A 6,161-nucleotide genomic window follows, 5' to 3' on the forward strand; every position below is an offset into this window, starting at 1 on the left:
GGCCATCCCACCCTACAGGGGTTAGCTGGGCCAACTGAGAAGGGGCCATGACAAAGAATAGCTTAGGCATCACTCGACATCAGGCATAGAAAGAGAACAACTAATGAGTAAGAAGAGTCAAGTGATATTGATCGGTGGCTCCCCTAGGGTTGAATTCAGAACATGTTCTGCTGTCTCCTGGGTGCCAAGTTTTGACAAAAAGGGCAAAGGACAACTTGAACAATGTGGGGTGGGCGGGTGAAATCTCCATTCATTGTTGTTCACGTGGGAATGGAGTGCTCAGAATGAGGCAGATCTTGACAAGGCTCCCTGCCAGTAGCAGCCTCTTGTTTCTTATCAAAAACCAAATACTCAGTCCTTCCTTCTCTTCACCGCTGGGGTTGGAAAGTATTGGGAGAACACGTTGGTACCAGGGGCAGAGATACTGTGTGAAGAGGACCTTTGTCCTTAATGGGAAAAAACAAGACAATAAAAAGAGGAGATTCAAAGGAAAGACAAAAGCTTAAAAGTTGGAAAACAGAAAACAGACTAAAGGAAAAAGAAAAAGGAAGAGAGTGGCCCTGGGTCCAGAAAACACCAATTTTTTTTTTTTTTTTTGCCAGAGGGTGGGAGGAACAATGTAAAGGAAACACACACACACACACACGCACACAGACACACGCGCGCGCGGGCGCGCACACACACACACGCGCGCACAGACACGCGCGCACACACACGCGCACGCACACACGCACACAGGCACACGCGCGCACACACTTCAAGAAGCACCTGTAAGGAAAGAGTAGCACAACCCACATATTCATCAGCAGGGGTTGGGTGAAATACATTATGGTACATCCATACAATAGAATACCATATAGGCTTTTAAAAAGATTTAAGTATACAAATAGTAGATATTTTAGATATCTATCAATCACGGAAAGCTAAGACTGATTTACTGAAAAAATGAAATGGCAGAGTAATTTTAAAATATAATTTTATTCTAAAAGTAATAATATAGGTTAGTATATGTACAGAAAAGAATATGGAGGATGAAGCGTCAAGCAGCCAAAGGCAGTTACTTCTGGGGAGAGAAAGAGAGAAGTAGAAATTATTGGGGAAGGCGATTATGGTTTATATGACACATTTTTGTGTTACTTGAAACTTTTAAAGATAAAAATTATACCATTTCCATTGTGTGTTAGGAAGAAATCACCAACAAGTGTAGAAATAAGTTCTACTGCAAAGAAGAAACATAGTACACAGGTTAAAAAAAGAACATTTTGTAATTTGCAGCAAAAGTTAACATTGAGGTAATCTATACACCGAGGTCTGTATCTGTGAAATAGCGATCCCAAAGGAAGAGTTTTCATTTCTTTTTTTTTTTGAGACGGAGTTTCGCTCTTGTTACCCAGGCTGGAGTGCAGTGGCGTGATCTCGGCTCACTGAAACCTCCGCCTCCTGGGTTCAGGCAATTCTCCTGCCTCAGCCTCCTGAGTAGCTGGTATTACAGGCACGCGCCATCATGCCCAGCTAATTTTTGTGTTTTTAGTAGAGACGGGGTTTCACCATGTTGACCAGGATGGTCTCGATCTCTTCACCTCGTGATCCACCCTCCTCGGCCTCCCAATGTGGAGGCCTGAGCCACCGCGCCCGGCCCGAGTTTTAATTTCATTTAAAGAATGTGTGCCTGAAATTGACATGAGTGATGAATTTTTAAAAGGTGAAAATTATGGTTATAAAAGGGTTCTCTATTGTACTTTATGAGCTCTACAACTGAATATTAGATATAATTCTAACTTACCGATTGAGGTAATTAATATTTTTCAGTAATTGAATATTTTCTTCTGGTCAACTTGAATATTCTCTTCATATTTGGGTAAATCTCATAAAGTAACTCTAATTGCTTTAGTTTAAAGACAGTCCTTCCAACAAGAAACTCATAAAGTTCTAAGAGGAAAGGGAGAGCAAGAAAATTTTACAAATTTATATTGAAATATATGAACAGAATATTTTATGAACATGTCTTTATGAAATACATGAACAGGTCTTTAGAAAACAGCAGAATTTGGAAGCCATCTAACTGGACTGCAACAGTCAACCTACATAGACGGGTCCAACTGCTGTACCTTTTTTTTTTCTGTCGCCTAGGCTGGAGTACGGTGGTGCAATCTCTGCGCACTGCAGCCTCTGCCCTCTGGATTCAAGCGATTCTCCTGCCTCAGCTTCCCAAGTAGCTGGGACTACAGGCACCCAACACCACGCCCAGCTAATTTTTTGTATTTTGAGTAGATTCAGGATTTCACTGTGTTAGCCAGGATGGTCTCGATCTCCAGATCTTGAGATCCATCCGCCTCGGCTCCCAAAGTGTTGGGATTACGGGCGTGAGCCACCGCGCCTGGCCCAACGGCTGTAACTTTTGAAGTAACTAGACTCGGTTACATGCGAAACATACAGGAATGATAATTTCACATGGGAGTTTGGACATTCCTCCATTTATCATTTAGGAAAAGCCCTTTGTGAAATCAGACCAAGAAGCCATCCAGGGCATTGTGAAATCTCAGCCACAGCCACACCAAAAAGAAAAAAAAAAAAAAAAAAGTGTTAATCTCTTACTGTGTACAAAATCACACAGAAGCTATGCTCCAGTTTGTCTGCATGTGGCAGTCAGGTCAGATAGAATTCTATTTAATACGGCCGGGCACGGTGGCTCACGCCTGTCATCCCAGCACTTTGGGAGGCCGAGGCAGGTGGATTGCTTGAAGTCAGGAGTTCGAGACCAGCCTGGCCAACATAGTGAAACCCCGTCTTTATTAAAAAAAAAAAAAAAAAAAAATCTATTTAATAGGATGTCATCAACAACCCACTCACATAGAGCTGGGGCCCTGTCCCACATTAACTGAAGCGTAAGATGAATTGTCTAAGACGGAAAAACGTACATGTATTTAAAATATGATTTTGGAAGCGTCTGAAGGCTTGTCTCACCATTTCAGGCTGAAGTAAAACTTCCAAGACATTTCTCCCCATAGTATTGTAAAATTAGAGGCCCGGCAGGAAAGAAAACGCTAGGATGAGGAAGTCAGTCCGGGGTCGGGGTGGGGGATCGTTAACACCCAGAACGGTGCGCGGAGGCCACAGGCCACGGTCCCCTTCCGCCATCAGGAGCCAGGCGAGGCACTAGGGCAACCCAGCGGGAGACGCGGCTCTCAGATGGGAAGCAGTGCTGGCTGGAAGCAACTCAGTCCGTCTTGTCTGGTGACAACAGTTACGGAACGGACACCACAGGCGCAGGGGACTTGGGAGATAACTAAACACACCGCTCCTAGGCCACTTAGTTTCTCAACAGGCCCCAGGGCCCCACCCGGGTTACCTTCCCAGCGTGCCCCGCGCCTTTCCCGGCGTGCCCCGCGCCTTTCCCGGCGTGCCCCGCGCCTTTCCCGGCGTGCCCCGCGCCTTTCCCGGCGTGCCCCGCGCCTTTCCCGGCGTGCCCTGCGGCCGCCCCCCCAGCTGCTCTCCCAGAAGCCTCCGGGCGCCCCTCCTCCTCCTGCAGCTTCCCCCAAGACTTGGATGCTCAGGCGGGAGCTGTCCAGCCCCTGCATCAGGAAGAGGGCTTGCTTGCGTGTGGTAACCACCTTCCTTAACGTGAGATTCCCCCAGGTCCCATAAATGCTAGGGACATCTCCCTAACCCCCTCCCATTCCATGTGCCCTTCAAAATCCTGGGAAACCTTTGGCCCCAAGGCTTCCCACCTGAGAACAAGTCTCACTTCCAAAAGTCAGTCGACCTCAGGTTAAGCTGCCTAGGGAGAACACCTGCTCAGGATCAAAACGTTTCCTCTTCTTTTTTTTTTTTTTTTTTTTTTGTAGAAATCTTCAGCTTTGTCCTGTCTTGAGCTATTTATTATTCACTAATTGCTTTGTTCCCAAGTACCTCAAATGGAATCAAATTCTGCAGAAACCGAGTTTCACTGTGTCTGGAGGAACAAGGAATGCAAAGGGAGTGTGAGGAAATGAACTACCCACCTTTTCCAGCGCAGCGTCGTCGTGCTGAATACAAACTTTACCCAATTGTATTGTTGATACTATGAGCGTGTGACATCAAGAATTTAGAATTTATAGAGTAATTTATGTGTTCATTAACGAGCTTGACTCTAGAAATAATCCTGTTGGTTGGTGGATTAATTGTGGTTGTCCTGCACATTTTATAAATAAACAATCTGTGAGAGCTTAGGAGACTTGCTGAAGCTTCCTGTGTAGTAAGTAGCAGAAGTAAGGGCTCAAACCCAGGATCTCTCACTTCATTTCCCATGTTAAATTTTTTTTTTTAAAGTCATGAAATTATTATTCAAAGCCCTTCATTTATTTGTGCTTATTTTGAATAATATAAATAAAGAACTATTCTATGATGTTTTTGGTTAATATAAAGGACTATTCTATGATGACAAATATCTTTTTTTGAGGATAGTCTGATTAAAAAAAACAAAATGCATCCATATATAGAGATACTGTCGATACAGAGCTATATATATATAGAGAGAAAGAGAAATATATATAAGTGTACAATATGGGAAAGAGTTGTAGGGAAAGAAAGAGAGAAAAGGAGAAGGGGAGGTGATATGACTCAAAAGAGAGACCTCTCAGTTGGGCGATCCTCTGGGGATTTGGGATGACATTGGGCCACTTGTGGTTCATAATACCAGGATGACACTAATAATTCTCATATCTCAGGTTCAGCCCCACCGGGCCTTTCTGGAGCCTTTCAAGCCCATGGATCTCCTAGGATAATTTCAGCCTGACTTTGGAGTACAAGACGGAGAGAAGACAAGACGTATTACTCAGAACAGGTAATGAGTATGTCACATACCAGGAGATCTGGCATGTATGATCATGATGAGTGATTTTTATCATCACCATGGGTTTCATCAGAGTTTGTTTTTAATGTGCTTTTAACGTGTAAGGTTAGAAAAGTGAATTCCTGGAAAATAGTTAAAGGCTGGATCATGTATGCATTTTATAGTTTAGGCTAAGGACACTTTAACCAGAGCTTGAGAACTTATTTGATAATAATACCCAGGTATTTTCTGAGGGAATATGGTATTAAAGATTTTGACAGTATGAAAGTAACAGAGATGATTAAAAATACTATTTTTCCTGCACTATATATCCTGGTCTGTATTTGAAAGATAAAGTAGTCTATTGGAAAAGACCTTGATGTAAGAAATTCAAGTCTTTAAACACAAGCTCTGAACTTGTACTTTTTAAAAAGAGGATGAGAATATTGTCCTGAAATGCTTTTTGAACATTACAAATGATTGAATTGCACGCTAAAATAATTTAGGTATCCAGTTTAACACAAATGAGGAAAATAGGTGGTTCTGTTTAGGGATTTGATTGAAGCACTCCTGCAAAAATGCCTGAGAAAACCCAGATTTATAACAGTAGACAGAGTATTAGGTCTAAAAAAGTTTTAGAAAAATATATTTAGCCAATATAGATTACTTTGTTTTTGAAGAAGATGGCCTTTAGTAAAAAGTTACAAAGTCCGTAATGAAGAGGTCTAATACATGAGTCATTAATACATAATAATATAATTCAATTGTAAGCCTTCCCATTATAGCTACCTGTAGGAGTAGATAAAGGAGCTTTGTTAAATGTGAGACTCCATCTTTTCTACTTAAGTCTTTTAAACTTTTAGGTTCCTTAGAAATTTCACCACTAAAATAAAAGTGTGATTGCTAAATCAGTATTAAGATAGTTGGAATCCAACTGTGGGTTTTTTTCTGGATTATTTATTTTTTATTTCTTCTTGGATTCTATACATAAATACTATGTTTTGACACTTTGAAACTTAACAGAAAAAGAGAATTTCTATAATGGGATTCCTACTTATTTTATATCTGTGAAAGCTACTTGCTTGTTTTTTTTCTATATACAGACAGAAAAATGTATGGAGCTAATTTTAAAAATACAATACATTTTCTCTTATGGAATTTAAATTAAGCTTGACAGTAACTTATTTTTTTTGTCCTTGGGGAGAAGTATCAGAAGTTAGTTTCCTCTCTGAGGGCAGATCAAATTTATTGTGTGACAGATGGTTTCTTAAACACACTGGATCTGTCCTAAAATGCTGTCTTTGGGATATAGGCCTTAAGACTACCTTCTAAGTAAAGGAGGTCTTTGGGA

The 6,161-nt window shown here is 41.5% G+C and overlaps 1 long non-coding RNA gene across 2 annotated transcripts; it reads right to left on the reverse strand.

Moving 5' to 3' along the window:
- Positions 1-962: 962 nt before the first annotated feature.
- On the reverse strand, positions 963-3,347 carry LOC118152130 (uncharacterized). 2 transcript variants are annotated; one of them, XR_004740492.3, is made up of 4 exons: positions 2,919-3,347; positions 1,784-1,929; positions 1,166-1,219; positions 963-1,063 (listed from the first exon to the last, which is right to left on the reverse strand). It is a non-coding gene; the product is annotated as an uncharacterized LOC118152130 (long non-coding RNA). The 2 variants fall into 2 exon arrangements; XR_004740491.3 differs by having other exon boundaries at positions 997-1,063; positions 2,965-3,347.
- Between the last annotated feature and the right edge of the window lie 2,814 nt (positions 3,348-6,161).

Source organism: Callithrix jacchus, chromosome 3 (assembly GCF_049354715.1).
Source record: "Callithrix jacchus isolate 240 chromosome 3, calJac240_pri, whole genome shotgun sequence".
NCBI lineage: Eukaryota > Metazoa > Chordata > Mammalia > Primates > Cebidae > Callithrix > Callithrix jacchus.